Source organism: Protopterus annectens, chromosome 13.part0, assembly GCF_019279795.1.
Source record: "Protopterus annectens isolate FY-2018-M chromosome 13.part0, PAN1.0, whole genome shotgun sequence".
NCBI classification, from domain to species: Eukaryota; Metazoa; Chordata; order Ceratodontiformes; family Protopteridae; genus Protopterus; species Protopterus annectens.
The window spans coordinates 942,926,339-942,948,380 of NC_056747.1; positions in this window are offsets into that span (position 1 = coordinate 942,926,339).

A 22,042-nucleotide genomic window follows, 5' to 3' on the forward strand; every position below is an offset into this window, starting at 1 on the left:
GCAGTAGTTGCAGCTGCAATGGCAGTGCAGGCTTCGGCTTCAGTAGTGTTATTCCACCCTCTCACATTGAGAGTGCCTCATGCAGTCGCAATTATTTTACTGCAAGAAAAAGTAGCATATCTTTCTCCTGCTAGACATCTTTCCTGTATGAGTATACTGTTGAGCCAACCTCATATGACAATTGAACGATGCACAACTTTGAATCCATCAACCTTGCTCCCAACCCCTGCAGATGGCAAACCGCACTGTTGCCTGCAGGAGATTGAGCAAAAGACATTACCTAGACAAGACCTTACAAATGTTCCCTTGGATGATGCCGAGGTGACATACTATGTGGATGGCTCATGCAGGAGGGGTCCTACAGGACAGATCCTAGTGGGGTATGCAGTCATTTCTGATACTGAAACTTTAGAAGCAAAATCTTTACCACACAATTTATCTGCACAAGCAGCAGAGTTGATTGCCTTGACAAGGGCATGTACCTTAGCAAAAGGTAAGAAAGTGAATATTTATACTGACAGTCAGTATGCTTTTTCTACTGTACATGTTTTTGCGCAGTAGTGGAAAAATAGAGGAATGATAACATCTACTGGTAAACCAATTAATCATGCGCAATTTATTTTAGATTTATTAGACTCTATTCAGTTACCTCAAAAGTAGCTATTTGCAATGCGTAGCTCATACCAAGCAACAGGATAGAATTTCAAAAGGTAATGCGCGGGCTGATACAGCTGCAAAACAGGCAGCTTCAGCCTCAGAAGCTTTTCTTTTGAGTGAGGAATTACAACCCTCTGAGATTTTAGATTTAGAAATGTTAAAAACAATGTAGACACTTACTACAAATGTAGAAAAACAGAAGTGGATAAGACGAGGCGCAATCCTTGAAAAGGGACTGTACATCTCCAAGGAAAAGAAACCAGTTTTGCCATCTAACTTGTTTAGATATGCAGCTTTGTTGAGGCATGGGCAGAGCCATGTCTCAACAGGGGGGATGGTACAGTTAGTGAATCGAGTGTTTACAACATATGGATTTACAAACTACACAAAAGATTTTTGTGCAGCATGCCATGTTTGTAACAAGCATCATGCACAAGGGGCATTGAAGCCTAAGCAAGGGAGTTTCCCTACACCACCATATCCGTTTCATACTATTTGTATGGATTTCATAGAACTGAATAAGTGTGAGAATAAAAAGTATTGCCTTATCATTATAGATATGTTTTCCAAATGGGTGGAAGCTTTTCCAACTAAAAATCCAGATGCAGCTACTGTTGCAAAGGTCCTTGTTAAAGAAATTATACCCAGATTTGGTATACCGGAAAAGATTTATAGTGATAACGGTACACATTTCGTGAACCAAACAGTGCAACAACTTAGTCGTTATTTTGGAATATCGTTAAAAAATCACTGCGCTTACCACCCCCGATCTGCAGGATTAGTTGAGAGGCATAATGGGGTGTTGAAGAATAAGCTTAGGAAGTTGATGAGTGAGACACAAAAGAACTGGGTGCACTGTTTGCCTCAAGCACTGTTGAGCACGAGAACTGTTCCAAATGCAAAGGGATTAACTCCTTTTGAAACTTTGTTTGGGAGGGCATATTATACACCTCAGTGGAAACCTCTCATGTCTGCAGAGCAAGAGGCTGACAGTTCACTTGCAGGGTATATGAGACGATTTTTGAATAACAAACTTTTGCAGTTAAATTCTGTTTCAGATAAAGAGCAACCAAAATCAGAAGCACCAGTAGCCCCAGGCACCTGGGTCTGGGTGAAGATTGTGAAGAAAAAGAACTGGAGTTCTCCAAAGTGGGAAGGACCGTACCAGGTACTACTGTCGACACCCACTGCAGTCAAGATAGCGGAGCGAGCTTCCTGGATTCATTTGATGCACTGTAAACTGGTTAAGAACTTTGAATTGGACAAAAACTTTGTTACTGTTGTACAACGAGAACATAATGGCCAGGTACAGAGTGAATAGAGACATTGAGCAACCTCAGAAAACTTGTATTATAATTTTGATAACTATGCTAATCACATTGTTCTTTTTGTTGTGGCCACTCCTTTTTCCTGCCACAAAAGTTGAACTGATTAAACGTAATGAGCCAAACATAGACTGGCATCCGAACTTTAACACTTATCAGGTAATTACACGTGTGTATGCTGAGACTTTTAATGTTTCGAACTGCTGGGTCTGCACGGCCATACCAACAGCATATGGGGGTTTATTGATGGCTGCTATCCCCCTAGGGGTCAATGAGACCTGGGAAAATCTGTTTTTTGACACAGTTGCTATTAAAGCACATGATAAGGTAGCACTGTATTTGCCTGTAACACAAAAAGGAATTGTATGTTTTTACAAAAATGACACCATCCAAGTGGGATGGAGCAAGTGTAATGTCACCGTACAGTATAAATGTTATACAAAAGCAAATGATTTAGGTGGATCTTGTAGTACAGATTATAACTCATTTTTGAAATCCATGCATAAGACTCTTGATCAGGTACAACGTAATCCTGTACTTTTTAAACAGTTATCTGTAATAGATAGGAAAATGTTTCATGCAGGGCAGTCATTTCATAACAAAGTAACAACTAAAGTAGAGGACTGTTGTTTTGCGTGTAGTAAAAAGGCATATAAATGGTTACCTGAGAATTGGTCTGGCAGTTGTTTTTTTGGGATACCTGGTCCCGGCCATCCGACACACTGCAGTTTTGCCTTAGGGAAATATTCGAAATACCCAAGATGTAACCAAAAAGACTGTTAAGAAACCTGAGAATCCAGTGGGACAGATCGAAGCAGGTTGGAAAGACCATCGTAATGTGGGAAACAAACTTACGCACATGGACTTGAGTGATGCTGTCATATCCTGGGCAGGTATACAACCTGCATATGGTGCAGTTAAATCGATTTGAGAGCTGCAAAAACTGTCTGAACTCCTCGAAGTAATGAGTAATGCAACTTTTTCTGCTCTTGAACTGATAACTGATGAACTGAATGCCATGAGAACTGTAGTACTCCGAAACCGAATGGCTCTTGACTTCACCCTAGCGGCGAGGGGTGGACGTGTGCTTTAATCAAAGAAGAATGCTGTGCGTTTATTCCTGATCATCAGCATGAGATTAACGATCATCTCGAGGTGATTCAGCAAGTGTCGGCCATGACCAAACCAGGCCCAAACCCTCTGACAGACTTTTTCCAGAATGTATTTGGGGGGTGGGGTTCCATCCTAATGAACATATTGATTGCCATTGGGGTAGGATTACTCCTAATAGGAGTTTATGTTTGTTGTGGAATCCCCTGCATGAAGAAATTAATCAAAGAATTCATAGATATATCAGTATCTGAGACTATGTATCAAAGTACTGAATTTGAAGAGCTGCTAGAATGTGAAACACTTTCATAAAAGTTTAAACTGAATGACTTTCTTAACTGCAAATCCTGATTGGAAGAGGTTAGGAAAAGAAGCAAACTGTTTATTCTTTTTTGAAAATAGAATTTAAAAGTATTAACAGGAGGGAAATGTTAGAAAAATATGTATTAATGTGTGTATGCCTAATGCCAATTAATAATCAAAAGAATTAATACACTTTTCATTCTATTTTACATGCACTATGTTATATATAAATTTAGTTTCATATGAGACTGAAAAAAGATGCTTTTTGAAAAACTGCAGTATGCTTTCTGAAACTTGCAAGATGCCCTCTGACCTAGTAATTGCTAGCACAGCAATATTCATGTTTATGCCTTTTGGAAATGTACTTGAGAAGCAGGTGCTTATCTGCTAGGTCAGGAACGAATGAATGAACAATACTATATTCTGTAAATGTAATGATTTTAAACAATCAGCTCTGTTCGAAGCATGAGAACATGTGCAGCTGCAGTAGCTTAGAGATAAAGTAGACAAAGGATTATTAGAGAAATGAACTGTTAGCATTGTGCTTGAATTAGCCATAGTACCTTGAATGGTAACATAACATGTATCTAACTGGTAGTAATCAAGGCCATGTTTTTTTCCTCAGGAAGTTTCTCACAAAAATTGATAAATCAGCAGAAATTCATGGCAATGATTGTCAACAGATGACGATGAAAAAGCTGGTAATATGTTACATCAGCTTGGTAGGCCATGTCTAGTTAGAGAATATATAAAAATGAAAGTATTTCCTGTTTCTAGTTAGACAAACTCTGTAATAGCACGTTTTTGTCTCCTTGCTGCAAGATTAAAGTGCCTTAACCTGAACCTACCTTGTTTTGATCATTTTTAAAGTATATTTTTCCTTTGACAGTGTGTGTGTGTGTGTGTGTGTGTGTGTGTGTGTGTGTGTGTGTGTGTAAATCAAACCTCAAAGAGTGTGTGTGTGTCAGATACTTGGACAGGGACACAAAGCACTGGTTGGACAGAGAGGGTGCTGGATGTTTTGGCTTTGCCACTCATCTGAGATCTCAACTCTATATTTGTGCCTTTGGGGAGTCTCAATGGGATTTGGAGAAAAAGGGAGAAACCAGGCCTGGATTGATTGCAGTCTCTGTGTGCTCTTAAGGGAAATTGCACTTGATGCAGAGAGCTGCATTTGGAAATACTGTGTGCATACCTTTTATCCTCCCAGTGTACATCCCCCACTGTTGCCAGTGGTGAGGATTGAGGTTCTTTGATTACTGGGTCATCACATTATTTACTGGCAGTGGTGGGATCACCACATCACATATTGGAATGCAGTGGTGTGGATGTTGAAGGCTTGTAGCCTGTAAAAAGTGACCACTAAAGAAGGTGTTTGTACTCTTAAGCAGCCACAAAGACATTCAGAGTTTCATACCACAATAGTTTTATTTATTTTTTTTGTTCACTTAGTCAGCAAGAGCAGGCAAGGATGTCAGCAGAGGAGTATGGTAAGCTAACAAGAATCCAGTTGACTGAGATGTGCCAAGACAAAGGACTGGTACATGCTGACCTAACTAAAGCAGAATTATTACAGTCTTAGTCACAACTGCATCACAGACTTGGGGATGTACAGCTCTCAGAAAATGGACAGGTCAACCTTTCCACAGAGGACTTAAGAATCCATCTGGAATTAAAAGACTTGAACTGGAGGCCAAATGGCTGGAAATAAAATCAGCAAAGAGACTGCATCATTTGAGGCTGAAGAAAATGAGAAATTGTGGCAGGAGAAGTAAATGGAATTAGGAGCAGCAGAGAGACTGAGACATCTGGAAGCTGAAGAAAATAAGAGGCAGAGGCAACATGAAAAGGAGATGCTGACTCTTTGCTAGTGTCATATAGGTAATGGGGAAGGGAATAACTGAACCCCAGAAGCAATAAAGGTCAGTAAATGGGTTCCACAATTTACAGAGGGTAATAATTTTGATAGTTTTATTCATATGTTTGAAAGGGTTTGTAAACAGTATAATGTTGACCAAGGGCTCTGAGTACGGTTCCTGACTCCCTTACTCCATGGTAAAGCTGCAACTGCTGTTTCTAAATTGTTTGATACTGATTTATTAAATTATAATACAGTTAAAAATTGTTTATTACAGTGTTTTAAGTTAACACCTAAAGCTTATAGAAAAAGTTTTTTGAGCATAGGCAGATAAAAGTGCGTGTGAATATATTGCTGAACTAAGCACTTGTTTTCATAGGTGGGTGAGTGGGTGTCAGGTCACCATTATTGAAGGGCTGGCAGACCTTTTGGTGAGGGAACAAGCCCTTAGTACTTTGCCTAAGGACAGAAAAATCTGGTTGGCAGATAGGGAATGCAATATCACAGATGAGTTGGGGAAAAAGGGAGATGTATACCTAGGAAGCAGGGCATCACTACACAGGAAAGGGATATCCCTTGCTGTTCATGGGTCTAAATCAACTCATGGTGGGCAGGCCAAACCACCTCAACAGAGTCTGCCAGTAACAAGTTCAGATACATGTTCACGATCAAGGGTTCAATGTTTTAAATGTAACCAGTGGGGCCATGTAGAATATAAATGTCCACAGAGGCAAGGTGGGGAACAAAAAGTGGGAGAGCCAGTAAGTGGGAATGACAGAATGCCAGCAGTAAGTTCTCTAGAGACAACAAGGGTATCAAACTACCACAAAATGGTATATCCAATCCTAGTAGATGGGAAACAGGCCGCTGCTAAGAGAGAACCCTAACCTTTGTGAAGCCTGCAATAGTTAAAGATGAGCACTACTTGCTTGGGCAGTCTACTCCAGTCAGAGCTTTAGGAGGGACCCCATTCCAAATACCTATAGCTAGGGTTCACCTTGATGAGGAGGGTGGAAAAGGAAGCAAGCAAGTAGGTGTGTTTGATGATATCCCTGCAGATGTCCTGATAGGGAATAATTGTGATAATGCCATTACTTGTGTGCATGCAGTTACATGCAGTCAGGCCTGGAGACAAGCATGTGGGGCTGTTAGCCTGTGGGGGACCTAGACAGACCATACACTTGAATCCAGGTGGCTACTTCAGGGAGGGAGGTAGCCAGGGAGGCAGCTGATTATCAAGGAAAAAGGGAATCTGTATACTGGGACAAAGGATTACTATAAAGAGAATGGACCCCTGAGAGAGGGCTAGAGGGTGAGAGAATACAGCAGTTTGTAGTGCCCAGAGCCTACCATCTGGCACTTCTAGCCATACCCCATGACATTCCCTTTGCTGGTTATATGGGCATAAAACCTACCAAGAGACATATTATGCAGAATTTTTATTGGCCTGGGATTTCCAGGGATGTAGCAATGCCAACCTATTTTTACCTATTCAGATCTGGACTAAATCTTGCTCTGGATATTATTCAGGAATGCATAAGCCTGCTTTCTTTTTCTTCTTTCTCATTCACTTTGTATCTACTTATCTGAATGATGCACCATCAGTTCCTGAAATTTTCCTCAAAGCTTTTGTAGTTTGGTTGCTGGTGGGCAGGCCTTTGTTCAGCTTACTCAGGATGTCAGGTTCATAGGTTCATAGGTTCATAGGTTGGTACTAGGCTATTGATCCTAAAGCATATACAAGCCTAGCCATAACAATTCCCTGGATATTTCTTCCCACAATATTTACTTCCCTGGACCCCTGTTTAGTAGGGCGACTGATGTGATCCCCGAGGTGAATTTCTTATCTCCCATTCAATCATCAAGGTTCCTTTTGAAGAGGGCCAAGGAGGTGCTCTGCTTGACATGTATGGGCAGTCTATTCCAGAGTATGGGGAGTCTCTGGGCCAGGAACCTATCCCTCCAGCATGTTTTGTTCATTGTGATGATAAGGTTTAGATCCCTGGAGAATGTGACTCTGAGGGGATTGGGATTTCTTTAAGTGGAGCATGTCCAACAGCTCAGGGTTTGACATGGCCTTATATGTTAAGCAGAGATCACCTCTGAGTAGACGATATGCCACAGAGTATAGCTGGAGTTTTTTTAGATGGTCAGCATAGGGCATCTGCTTTAGGCCTGTGATTCTTTTAGTGAGGTATTTCCGCGGCCTTTTCAACTGTTGTAGATGTCTTGTGAGGTACACACCAAACGGGGCATTGTACTCTATAATGGGTCTAATGAGAGATGAGTACAGTGGGACAATGACCACCTTTTTACTGGATGAAAAGCCTTTAGTGATGAGGTGTGCCACATAGAAAGATTTCCTGACTGTTGTGGCGATGTGGTTATCGAAGGTGAGACCACTGTCCACCTGTGTCCCTAAGTCTGTCATCACACTTTCGGTGTTTAGTGTACTGCCACCTATGTGGTAATTCATGGGTACATGTTTTTTCCCAAAGGGGATAACTATACATTTCTTGGCATTAAGCTTGAGCCCATGGCTCTGGCACCAAGCATCTGTTTCTGTAAGGCCCTTTTGTAGAATATCCACATCATTTGGGGATTCAATAATGGCTCCCAGTTTGCAGTCATCTGCGAACTTTGTTAGCCAGAGTCCCTTAATGTTGGCCTGTACTTCAGAGAAATAGATGCCAAACAAAAGCGGTCCCAGGACTGAACCCTGAAGTACTCCACATGTCACCTGTCTGGAGCTGGATTTGGACTTGGCTACTTTTACAGTCTGGGTTCTGTCAGTAAGCCAGTTGGCAACCCATAGAGTGATGTAGGGATTTATGCCCAGCTTATTAAGTTTATCTATGATTCCAGAGTGGGGGGTGGTGTCGAAGGCCTTGGCGAGGTCTAGCTAGGATGTCTGGACTGTCTTGCCCTTGTCCACAGCTCTGGAGACTGATTTGAAGAAGTCAATCAGGTTCAGCTGACAAGATCAGCTTTTCACAAACCCAAACTGGGTGGGGTCCAGTGTTTGAAGGTTGCCAATGTCTTTGTTTATAAGTTCCATGATAATTCGTTCCATGCCCTTGCAGATCAGGCTCGTCAGACTGATGGGATGGTAGTTGCTAGGATCCAAGGTGGATCCCCCCTTCTGAGGTGAGGCTATGATTAAACATGACACTTAGGTGAGTTGCCAGTTCATTTTGTAGTTCATGTAGTACACAGCCCAAGATGTTATCTGGTCCCATGGATGCTGTATTCTTAGCTTTGGAGAGTACAGTTTCTACCTGTGTGGCCATGATTACTGGAATTTGGCAATCTTTTGGTATTGAGATGCGTCCTTTAGGGGGTGAGAGGCGGTGAAGTTGGCACTAAATTGATCTGGTGGGATATTGGCAATATCCTTGGGATCAGTATATTTAATGCCATTCTGTTGTAGCTCAGAGCAAATCTGAGCATTGCCATTTAGATTATTGACATAACTACAGAATGCCTTGTAGTTGTCTTTGGAATCTTTAGAAATTTTATTTTTGTAACTAGCTTTGGAGGATTTTATGAGAGATCTCAGCTTCTTACTGAGGCTGGTAAGGGAGTTTTTTACATCTTGGGATTTTCCTTTTTTCTGCAAAAGTTTCTTCCTTCTGTTTTATAGTTTGTTTATGGCAGGGGACTACTTAATTGGCTTCCTTTTTTTGGAGGAAAGCATCTTGGTTCTGTTTGGGATGGCACAATTCATGCACGGGTGGATGTGCTCGTACAGTGCCTTAGTGTAGGATTCAGCAGTTGAACTTTCAGCTCCCGTCTGCATGGGTGTCATGAAGTTTGTCACTTCTGACTTGAGTAGCATGAAGTTGGCATTGGAGAAGTTTTTTACAAAAGTTTCCTTACTGGGGGGTGGGGGTGGGATGTGTATGTCAAGGGTGATTCGTTTATGGTCAGACCTGACCAATGAGGGGGGTGACCACTGGTGTAGTGCATCTGTCTCCCATGTTGGTAATGACCAGGTCTAAGATATTGGAGCCCCTGGTGGGACAATGGATTAGTTGATCCAGGGCATTGGAATTTATGAATTGCAAGAACTGGTGGGAAAAGGTGTTGGTATCTGAGTAGTTTTCCCAGTTAATGGAAGGGTAGTTGAAATCACCCAGTGTTAGGGTGTTTGGTTGTATCTTAATATTTTCCAGTATGTTTAGAAAGGTGTAGTGAGAATCTTGGAGCATGGTGGGGATTTGTAGCAAGCTACAGTTTGGATTGCAGTCTTACCTGGTGTTAGTTGCACCTGGAGAATTTAGGATGCATTGTGTTGGGCAACTAGCCTGGAGGTGTGAGTATCCTTGGTGAATATGGACACTCCTCCACCTTTAGTGTTTCGGTCTTGGTTTGGTGGCCGAAAAGTGTGGTAAGAGTTGTAGCCTGGTATTGCAGTGGTGCTCTCTGGGGCCTTGAACCAGGTCTCAGTTACTGCGCAGATATTGATGTTCTCCATTTTTAGGAGTGCCTCGAGAGAGTGCATTTTGAGATTTAGACTTCTAGCATTGAGTAGCATTTCCTTCAGATTTTGCATGCTTGTACCTGTTACGGTGGTGTTTTTTTCCTTTGAACCTTGCCTAAAAAAGGCACTATAGGGGTGGAAAGAACTTTAGCCAGTAACCTGAATCCCAGGGGCAACAGGTGCAGACCATCTCTGGCAAAGCATCGTGGTTTGTCGATCATGTCATCCCAGGCAGACAGATACTGGATCCCCTTTGAATGATACCAAAAGCTTAGCCAGTTGTTGACGTCAATCATTTTGTCCTTATACTCTGGTATCATTCTGGGTGAAGGCAGGATGCTACTCAGGGCTAGGGTCATACCTCCCAGGGCCACATGAACCAAGAGTTCTTCCATGTCTCTTTTCATGTAGTCCAGGGAGGTACGTCTCAAGTCATTCACTCAAACATGGACAATGACAGAGTCATATTTGTACTTGTTGTGGAGTGACTTGAGTGCATGCGTTATGTGGCAGATCCTGGCACTCAATAGGCAGCTGACTGTAATTTTTTTCTTGTTCAGCCTGGTGAGTGGGACATCAGTGTGCCTGACTATAGAGTCACCTATGACTAAAGTCTTGGGTACATCTTCTTGCCTTAGGGGCTGCCTTAGGGTAGCACGCTGGTGTTGTGAACTACGTGTCACTTTGGTTGTGACTGGTGTTTGTTTGCATTTCAGCTTCGGAGGTCCTTGTTGCTTGGGCAGGTTAATGTTAAGGGCCTCCGCATATGTGGGTTTAGTGTTGCTATGTGTGGGTGTTGATGGTATGTGTTTTGAAGGGCTATGTGTTGGTTGAGATGTAGTGCAGGTGTTAACCTTCTCCTCTTGACTGTCTAGCACAATCTTGGCTGGAGAGAGCTTTGCTTCCAGTTTGGCTATGTAAGTGCATCTCTCGCCAGTTGTAGTGTTGGGTGGTAGGAGGAGAGGGCTGTCTGTGTATATGAGGCAGTAGCTACATTTCCCCAGTATGTCCAGATTCACCAGGTGGACAGGAGAAATCATCGGAAGCTGACCCTTGGACATGCCTGTTTAGGTGCTTTTTTTGTAAAGTACAAGAGCTGTTTTCCCTTACCTTTGCAAAGTACTTTGCAATTATAGGCTGTTTAGTACCTACGATTAATTTCTCCTTATTAACAAGGAGAGTTGAGTACTTGTATCAGTTTAAGGCTTCCTAGTGCTTTCCAGCGGGTCTATATTAGAACATCGAAGTTTCATAACTTCGAATGTTCTAATATCGACCCCTATTCAGCGAATGCTGAAAATAGTGAAACGACAGAAAACCAAATTTTTTCCTAGGGAAAGAATTCGGTTGTCCGTTTCTGTCACTTCGCTATTTTCAGCATTGTGGTAGAATGTTACAGGTCGGGTTCAGGTAAGTGTGCGATTGGGTGCGGGTTAGGTGAGTTAGGGTTAGGGCGCGGGTCAAGTAAGTGTGCAATTGTGTGAATGTGAGGGTTAGGGTGGGGTAGGTGAGTTAGGGCTAGGGTGCTGGTGAGGTGAGTGTGCGATAGTGACGGACCATAGGGTTAGGGTTTGGGTTAAAGTAAATGGATAGTTAGTTGTGTTTGTACAGTTTAGTGTAGGGTTAGATGTAAGATTTTAGGTGTATGTGTGTGGATTGCTGTTTGTTTGGTGTGCTTGTGTTGTGTGTATGTGTTTTGGGACAGCGCATTTTTTCCCTAGGAAAAAATTCTCTGTTCTGCATGTTCGACATTCTCAGCTTACACTGAATAGGGGTCAATATTAGAACATTCGAAGTTGTGAAACTTCGATGTTCTAATATAGACCCCTTTCCAGCAGGTATTTACAGTATACTTTTTCCTTTCACACCTAAAGATATATAGATTTTACAATGTCTCTTTGATAATGTACTCATATTGTTTTATCATTTTTGTCACTCTGTTTTTTAAACATGTTTATCTCTGAGTAGTACTTCACATTAGTACTGGTTGTGGGAAGAGTTATGCACTATTTGATATTCATATTTATGCTAATTAGATGCTTCTACTTTTTAACGGCCTTTGTTCTTATTTTCAATATATGCAGGCTGAGAGTCTCTTCTGAATGACTATTTAGGAAAGTTATTATGCTGGATGATAAGTGCATTCTTCATCAACTCCCTTATAAAAACATAGGTGTGTTACACCTTCCAGCATATAAAATGGGTACAGCCTATATTACTGCCACTTTAGCCACTATTATCAGTCTGCTGGTTGCTCAGGAAGTTGTTCTTTAACAAGTCCTTGAAAACATTTCAGGATATGGCACCCTCCTGTCTGCACAGCTTGGCTAGCATGGAAGACAAAATACTTTAGTGGACTCCTTAAAATTATTTAAAATATTCCATGCAACATCATTTGCAGACAGATCACTGGAGATCTTGGATTTAGTCTGAAAAAAAAAACACTTTATTAATTGTTAGTTCTTTTATTACAACTTAGAAAAGAACCATTCATTGATGGGCATAGTTAAATTTTCTTTTTACAGAATTACTAGTGTTAGAAACTGAAAGAAAAGTATATTTTTCCTCGATGTTCTATGCTGTACTATGCCCACTCACAAATAGCTATTTTTATTTTTTATTATTCCCTAAAATGATTTCATAATGGCAGCTGGGTAGCCACACTGATGTGGTTTTGTTTTTGGTATAAGCTATTTCCTTTCCATTATGTACTCCATATCCACAACCCATAATATTTTATTTATCATTTGTCTTCTTCTTGCTATGAGCTTGTTCTGTTAGAATGACAGTAGTTCAAATCATGCTTTCTTCCAGACTCTTTGGAAAGTGACAGTAACTTATTTTATTCAGTTACACCCTTTATTTTGTGCTCTTTACTTTATTTAAAAAACACTGGACGGAATCCTTTCTTCTTCAGCTACAGTCATTATCATCGACTCCCTTTTTCCTATTTTCTACATCGGGTCAGGGTGTCGTTCATCTGTCACCATGTGTCTTAAATCACTGCAGCACTCCTGCCTTATTACACACTCATGCCTGACTGTTTAAGGTCTTCTCTTACATAACCCAGCCACTTCTTTGCTGAACACCCTTGTTTCCTCTTGCCTTCTTCTTGTCTGTCCCAAATCTTCTTTACCAGACTGTCTTCTGCTTTTCTGCACATGTGCCCAAGCCACTGTAATCTGTTTTCTTTGACCTTCTCTGCAATTGGAGCAACTTTGGTTTCTGCCGTGATGTCCTCATCTCTTTGTCTGTCCTACAGTGTGCATCCTACCATCCATCTCAGGCACTTCATCTCCATCATCTTTAGCTTCCTCAACTGCTCTACCTTTATTGCCCAGGTTTCTGTACCATACAGTAACACTGGTCACACCACTGTTTTGCACACCCTGTTCTTCAGCTTCTTTGGCATTCTTCTGTCACATACTACCCGTGACACTCTGTACCAGTTGACTGCAGCCCCTCTAATTCTAGCTTTGACCTCCTCATTCAGACTTCCTTTCTCCTCAACCACTCCTGCCAGACACTTGAAGCTGTTAACCTGTTCCACTGTTTTCCTCTTTATCTGTCAGCTTCTTTTGATTTTCCCATTTACTGCAATTACATCTGTCTTATCTGTATTCAGTTTCATCTTGTATGCCTTCAGTTTTGCATTTCATTCCCCCATCCTTTGCTGTAGTTCTTGCTCAGAGTCTGCCTGTAATGCCACAATGTCTGCATACAGCAACTGTGTTGATCTGTTTCCTCCACCCTGTTTGCTGATGTAGTCCATCATCAGTATGAACAACAGTGGGATCAGAGCTGACCCCTGATGTACCCCCAGATATGGTACAGATTTTGGGAACTGGGAGCCCCTCTGAGAGATTAAACACTGATCATACTTGGGTCATTGGGTCCTTGTACATAGCCTTTACTAATTCTACCAATGTTTCCGGGACTTCAAACCACCACAGGACTGCCCAAATCAGTTTTCGTTGGACCTTGGCATCTGCTTTCTTCAAGTCTAGGAATGCTCAGTTAGACTCTTTCCTGAGTTCTAGCTTCATTTCAACTATCTGTCTCACTGCAAATTGAGCTCAGTCTAAACTGCTCATCTCCCATCTTTCTTTCTATTATTCAACAAACTCATTTATCAGTCACCCTCTCCAGAACTTTCATGCAGTGTGACAGGAGTTTGATACCTTTATACCATTTACAGTTGTGAATGTCCCATTTATTCTTGAGCACTGGCATTAATATGATTATTCTGCACTCATCTGGGTCACATCTTTCTCTCCATACTGCTATGAGTACCCTCAGGAGCCATTTATCCCCTCTGTCACCGAGCATCTTTACCATATTTGCTGTGGCTTCATCTGAGCCTGCTGCTTTCCCTGACTGCATTTTCCTTAGTGTTGCTCATACTTCCTCTAGGGTGGGCTCCTCCTCTTCTTTCATCATAAGCTGTGCCTGGGGTGGTACAGTTTCTGTGGGGTTTTCTTCATTTACAATTATGTCAAAAGAGACAAACTAATCTTAAACCTACCACCCTAGCAGCTGACTGCATCCCTACAGAATACATACAGCTGGCAACTAATGAACTCACCTACCCAATCTCTATCCTCCTCAACAGATCCATATCTGAACATACCATCCCACCAATCTGGAAAACCTCCTACGTCATCCCTCTACATAAAGGTGGTACATCCACCGACCTCTCCAACTATCCACCAATTGCATTCCTGTCCCCAATAGAAAAAATACTCAGAAAATGCATACACCCCCAACTTATGCCATACCTGATTAATAACCAACTTATCTCTCTCCCACACAACATGGATTCCACGCTGCCCATAGCACAACCACAGTCTTACTCTCTTTCACCAGCCACATTAACCAAAACAGACAATTAAGGAAATTATCATCTGCGATTTTCTTGGACCTGTCAAAAGCCTTTGACATGGTCAACCATCCTAAACTACTCCACACCCTCACTGATCTGGGCCTTAGTAATCATGCATTAGCCTGGTTTCAGAATTACTTACAAGGAAGGCAACAAGAAGTTTGATGGTATAACAATCTATCCTCACTGCTACCCATTACTACCGGAGTCCCACAGGGGTCTATTCCAGGACCCAATCTTTTCTCCAATTTCACTAATAATCTCCACAACATCTGCCTAGACACAACTGTCATACAATACGCAAATGACTCAGCAGTCATCACATCAGCCAGTGATCCTCGTGAACTCTCTATCACCCAAAAAGCCTTCCATTCTTCCGAAACCTGCTTTATTAACAAAAACATACTACTTAATCCCAAAAAGTCCAACCTGTTGCTATTCAAACCTAATAAATCCACCACATTACTCAACTCATTTAATATTGTGTCCAGAGATGGTACTATCATCTCTCCAGATGCCTACACTAAATTGCTAGGGGTTACCACTGATAATAACCTCAAATTTGATCTGCATATAAATTCAACCATAAAAAACATTCCACAAGAAACTCAGCAGTCTTTACAAAAATAAACCTTTTCTAACTCATCCTGCCAGAACAATCATTGCTCAAACTTACCTCCTCTCCACCCTATTCTATGCCACACCAATCTTCACCAACCTACCCAAAACAGAAATTTCCAAGCTCAACATCTGCTACAATCAAATAGCCAAATTTGCCACCAGTGCCCCATATCAAACCCACAACTGTCTCTCACTGCATCAACTGATGAGCAGATTTTTGCTGGCATCCCTTATAAATCCTGTCTGACTATCTTATTTATCTGTTTTTGTCTTACAACCTGATAAGAGTTTCTTTGTTCCATATACTGAGTCACTTTCCAGAACCTTGTGCTATTGCAACTTCTCTCAGAGATTCTTTGTTAGCCAACCTGTACTCCTTTCTAGGAGTACATATATATATATATATATATATATATATATATATATATATATATATATATATATATATAGGGAGATTTGTGCTGTTCAGGATTCTATACTTTCGACATTCTCATCTCAAGAATGTGAGAGCCGGTATTAACATGTGCATGTTGTGGCATGACGAGCACACAATAATGCACTGTTTTGTTTTCAGTTTTGTTGCACAGCAGTTAGCAATCTTCCCCAACACCTGCAGGTCTACAACACCTGCAGAGAAGAAACAGATAATAGACAATTTCAAAATGGATACATTCTATCAAGTATGTTGGGCACTGAGCAAACATGCTAAGTGGCCTTGAGGGGCGGTTAGCACACAGAGGTTAGTAATGAATATGAAAATATCTAACTGTTCTTTAACTATTCCTGTTGTGGTAGGGCTGCAATATAGATTGTCCTGGGTTCTAGTACAGGAAATTCCCAATATTTTTCTGTTGTTCCATTTCACTTTAGATTAAATATCATATAAAAATGTACACATAATTATAAATAACAATAAGTATGTATGGTAGTGGAGTTCATATGAATTATGTGTATGACAGAGGGTATACTGACTACTGTGTTTCTGTAATTGTAATTGTGCTATATGGCCTTGGATGGCATTCAGACTTCAATAAGACCTATGCACACATGAATGTATACACCAGGACTTTGTTAGGTCACACACATACATGGTTAACCCCTCAATCTGTCATGTGTATTTATATGTAATTCATGAGTTTGTCTGGGAAGCACTTCTGTGGAAAGGATGGAAAATTCCCACTGTAGAAGAAAACATTTTGTCTTTTATGCATAGGTTTGAATCCCACATTGTAAAAATCAGTTTTATCAGTGTATAAAGCTAAACCAAAAATGTGCCAGGTCATGAAATTTATGTTCCTAGTACATGTCTGCAAAGATAAATCACCTAAGAGTTACAGCAGCAAACAACCTTCATACTAATGCCAAGTGTCACATTAACCTTCCAGTTTCAAAAACTGCTTTACTGTCTCTTTGACATGGTTGCTCTCTGCTTAATGTCACACAAATGCAGTTGGCATTATTGTTCGGATCTGCACACTACCAGTAAATGCGATAAAAAGCATAGTGGGAAATCATTCTTAGGTATTGCTGTTCTTCCTGGATGGATATAACTGGTGGTAGAAGGAAAGGTACCAGATTTAGGGTGCAGAGGAGGGTGCTGAGGAGTCCACAATCTTCACTGGACTTCTTGTAAAGTGCCACAGGTGAAGGCTTTTGCAGGGGGGCTATAGCTGCTCATAGTACAAGTCTGAGGCTTGGAATAATCTGGCTAAGGCTGTCTCCAGTGCGAATGGCATTCCACACACTGGAAAACAGTGTAGGCATCACATTAATGACCTGAAGTGCATGAGGAATACACTCAACCAGTGGCTGGATGAGTTTTATGTATGCTGAAAAATAGAATTTATAGTAGATAGAAAGCTGCATAAAGGCAAGACTGGTATGCATAATTTTGTTATCTTGTTCTCCTCTCTTTATTTCACTGCCAAGGCAGAGATTATGGTAAATAGAGAGGCCCATGTTGAGCATCTAGAAGGAAGCAAGGGGTATGTATGCAGCACAACTAAAGTATTATTTTAGCTTTTAAATTTATTTCTTTTCTATACAGTTGTAGCAAAATAAGCATAGATATCTTAACTGTAAAAGCAAGCATGTGTGCTTCAGTCTGTAGCACAGGCTAACTGTAGTAGTGAAGTCTAAGACTGTAGTCAGATGTTGTGGGTTCAACTAGCACAAGTAATAAATATAAAATAGTAAAATCCTTTAGTAGTATTATCTAAATTACTTTCTACACAAGTGGCATAAATGCCCCGCTGTTAACTTAATCTGTATGATTGGACTAAGCATATGTGCAATATATGCACATTGCAAAGATTACTTACAGCAATCTTTACTTATAGTTTGTAGCTGTTAAGAAGCATACTTAAATGTAAAAGTTGAGATAAAATACTGCATTATTCTGATAATGCATTGTTTGTTACATATGATAGTACTACTTTTCTCTCTTTTTTTCTCTCACCCCCAAAGCTTATCTCTTTTTTTTTTCTATGTGTTGTCAAAACATTTCCATGTCATCCATCTCTGACAAATCACAAACTGCTTTACAGCACAAGGAGGTCACCCAACCCCAGTGGCTCAGCCTGCCCCTGCTCCACCAGCTCCGGCACAGATGCCCACCACATCTGGGACCATACATGGCAGTACTGCCTCTGCTGCCCCTGCAATACCTGTGACCTCAGGTAGCACTACTGGTAGATGATGCTGTGGTACCTTCTGGGAGTACTGGCAAATGTGGGGATTTTATCACCCACCAGGAGATGCCAGGGTTGGTGCATAGTGTCGTGCACAGCACCATTGGTGCATGCATATGCCGGATTGGGAGGTTGCTCTCCCTTATGGTCCATAGGAGAAGACATTAAACACTCCAACAGTCAGTGGAATAAGGAGTTGGTTATGCCAGTCCTGTTGGTAGAGACTAGATTCTCATTTTTCCCATGTTTGATGGGCATTGGCATCTGTTGTCCCCTTCCTAACCCCAATCATGGCATCCCCCAACCATTTGTGACCCTCACCATCCCTGTGTCTTGTTTTGTGTATCTTGTTTGTTTGCCTCCACTTCATCACCTATCCTACTTACCTGACCCAAAAATACCTACGTTCCTTACCCAACATTCCTCTCTTATTTAAGTAAAAATAAAAAAATGGTCATCTGTCCCACAAAAAAAATGTATATATATATATATATATATATATATATATATATATATATATATATATATATTTGGGTTGCTGTCACCTCTCTTTGTTGTAGTGACAGTCCAAATTCAGCCAATATTCTATACATATTCATTTTACACTGTTGAAGAAGTGGCTAGCTATAGTTCTTTCCTTTCTCCCTCCTGCACATTCCTATATTAATTTCCCTTTGTTCTTCCCCATGCTTACTCCCCATTTCACCACTTTCCCATCTACTCCATTCTAATACCTTTAATCTCATCAAAAAACAGAATCACACATAACACACATAAGTAAAAAAAAAACCAAAAAAACAAAAACAAAAGTAAAAAAAACAAAACAATGGGAACCCTTCACTTTTTGACCTCTGTGTCTGCATGGAGTTTGGCATAGGGCACCAATGTTAAGTGATGGTGAATGGCTCTTCATTGGTACAATTACCTCCATGCAATGCCACTTAAATACACTGCATTAAGGTAACACACAGTGAATGTAATATACATAATTATTTTATTGCATTATAGATACTTATTCAAAACTATTACATACACCTGAATTTGAACCCTATATCATCTGGGCTCCAAAGGAAATGTATCAATGTATTTACACCTGTGCCACAGAGTCAGCAAAGCAGCAGGTGTGTTTCATACATTCAGTACTCAGAACTCTCTTAATTTTAGCAATGAAGCTCACATACCCACAAACAGGGCAAGAAGTAGAACTGCATATCTTGCATGTGCAAACACTTTGCCACTGATTGCGCAAACTATCTGCTCGGCAGTGTGCTGTGGAAAGTGCACAATAACTTGTATTACTTATGTTTACTGTCCATTTAGTCTTCATCCCATGAAAGTACATGTAAAAACACAAATGGAAGGCACTGTTTAAGGAAAGAATGCTTATTTACACTGCAGTCATTTGTTATCTCCACTCACACACTTCAAACTTGGTCTCAAACATGTCAACTACACTACAGAAATAAATAATGAATGCTTTCTTATATACAATGCACATCTTTATAATGACAATACACATTTGTTTTTCAAATATTTGTAGTAATGTAGACAGCTGTTTGCAAATAGTTTGCAAACCTGTCTTTTTAAGGTATACCTGCACATTGGAAACACAACAGCAAATGCTACACTTTGGAAACTCATCATTATGGTAACATGCAAATCTTTAATAACTTGACAGTTGTATATGACTAGCTATCCATTTCAGACAGGCCTTCCAACATCTTCTATAAAACATCCAATGATGATGTCATCTACAATAAATTGTCCTGCAGCCTTGTAGAAGTCAGACTTGTGTTATGGTGCTTGTGTTAAGCACTGAGTTCTCAATCTGTGTACTTAGTTTGGTAGGTTTCTAATCTCCCTGCAGTCAGCTGGTATGTGTGTGCATCTGTGTGTCTGTTTAGACAGAACAGCAAAATTGTGTAGCCTGCATCCATCACTACAAACCCATGGAGTACCAATATTTTGACAGTTGGACATGCCTACACATACATTTCATTCAGGCCTCCCAACATCTTTTATCCAACATCCGATGATGATGACATCCACTATAAATTGTCTTGCAGCCTTGTAAAAGTCAGACATGTGCTGTGGCACTTGCTTTAAATACAGAGGTCGCTAGTCAGTGTACTTAGGAAGGATTTCTGTTCTCACTGCAGTCAACTTGTGTGTGCTCGCACGCACGTGTGTGTGTATGTGTGTGTGTGTGTGTGTGTGTGTGTGTGTGTGTGTGTGTGTGTGTGTGTGTGTGTGTGTGTGTGCACTTGCTTGACATTAGAAAGAGCATTTTACACCAGCATCTGGAATGCTGCTATTACCATCTTCCTCTCATCAAACACCGTTAATGTCATCACTTATAAAGTGCTGTCTGATACTCTCCAACTCAGACTTGTGCTGTGGTGCTTGTGTTAAATAGAGAAGTCTTTAGTTTGGGTACTTAGGTAGGTGTTCTGTTCTCATTGCAGTCAACTTATGCTGTGGCTGTGGTGTGTGTGTGTGTGTGTGTGTGTGTGTGTGTGTGTGTGTGTGTGTGTGTGTGTGTGTGTGTGGTGGGTGGGTGTGCATTTCTGCACTTGCTTGACATTAGAGAGAGCATGTTGCACCAGCATGTTGGATACTGCTATTGCCATCTTCCTCTCAATAAACACAACTGATGCCATTACTTATAAAGTGTTGTCTGACACTTTCTAAGTCAAACATGTGCTGTGGAGCTTTCATTAAGTACAAAGGACTCTAGTCAGCATGCTTAGAGAGCTAGGGGTTCTGTTCTCACTGCAGTCAGGTGGAGTGCGTGTGTGTGTGTGTGTGTGTGTGTGTGTGTGTGTGTGTGTGTGTGTGTGTGTGTGTGTGTGTGTGTGTGTGTGTGTGTGTGTGTGTCTATGTATTTGTACACTTGTTTGACATTAGAGAGTGTATTTTACACCAACATGTGGGATAGTTCTATTACCATCTTCATCTCACCAGACTATGCTGATGTCATCAGCTGTAAAGTATTCTCCGACACTGTAAAAGTTAGAATTGTGCTCTGGTGCTTGATATAAGTACTGTGCTCTGCACGTAGATAGTTTTAAAATGACATGTGAGTCTGCAGCTATTTCTGACACTCATCAAAACATCTTGCTGCAACATACAGTAATTATGTAATCCTGTGTAACATGTACTCTGACAGTATTCAAGACAACCCTGTGCTATGGCAGTAACATTAACTACTGTGTTTGCAATGTTCTTTAACTACACATATAGGTGTTCTAATCTGATAACAAGATACTTGCGTGTATCACTTATGAGGCAATTTTATACAGGGCTATGACTCCACATCCATGCCCTACAGTGCTCGCAATATGTTCTCCTCAGCATACAATGATGCTATCATACTCCATGTACTGCAAAGTGACACTGTTACAGTCAGATATATGTGGTGTTGCTACTGTGACATTGCATAGGATTCATATTCTATGCATACAAAGGTGTAATGTTCATTTCAGGCCCAGTGTACTGCTGTGTGTTTGGTTGATGGTATGTTATGGTCATTGTGTAATCTTTGGAATAGCTCTTCATTTCATTACCACTTAAGGTACCATTCATGTAGCCCTGCACATCTTCCTTTGTCCTCTGGCCACATGCCATCCTTCCTGTAGAAGAGTGAATCATGTCCTCTTGTCAAATATGCATACACACATCATGAAATGGAGTACTTCCATGAGCCTATGGAAGACATCCCCAGACCACTGCATGTGTGATTTCTAAATCTGTCATGGTGAGGTACACGTCACATATGGACAGTGACAGAATGTAATGCAATCTAACAAATATACACATATGGGCAATAGTCTTACTATTGTCCATAATATATATATATATATATATATATATATATATATATATATATATATATGTATATATATATCTATATATATATATCTATATATATATATATATATATATATATATATATATATATATAAATGGGTCTACCTCTAAATCTCGAAGTACTGAAAGACAGACTTTCAGTATCTTGAGATTGAAATACCGATCACCCACTGTACTGAAATATTACAATACCAGATGTCACTATACCGAAAATTTAAAATATCGAATTTTCAGCAAGTGATA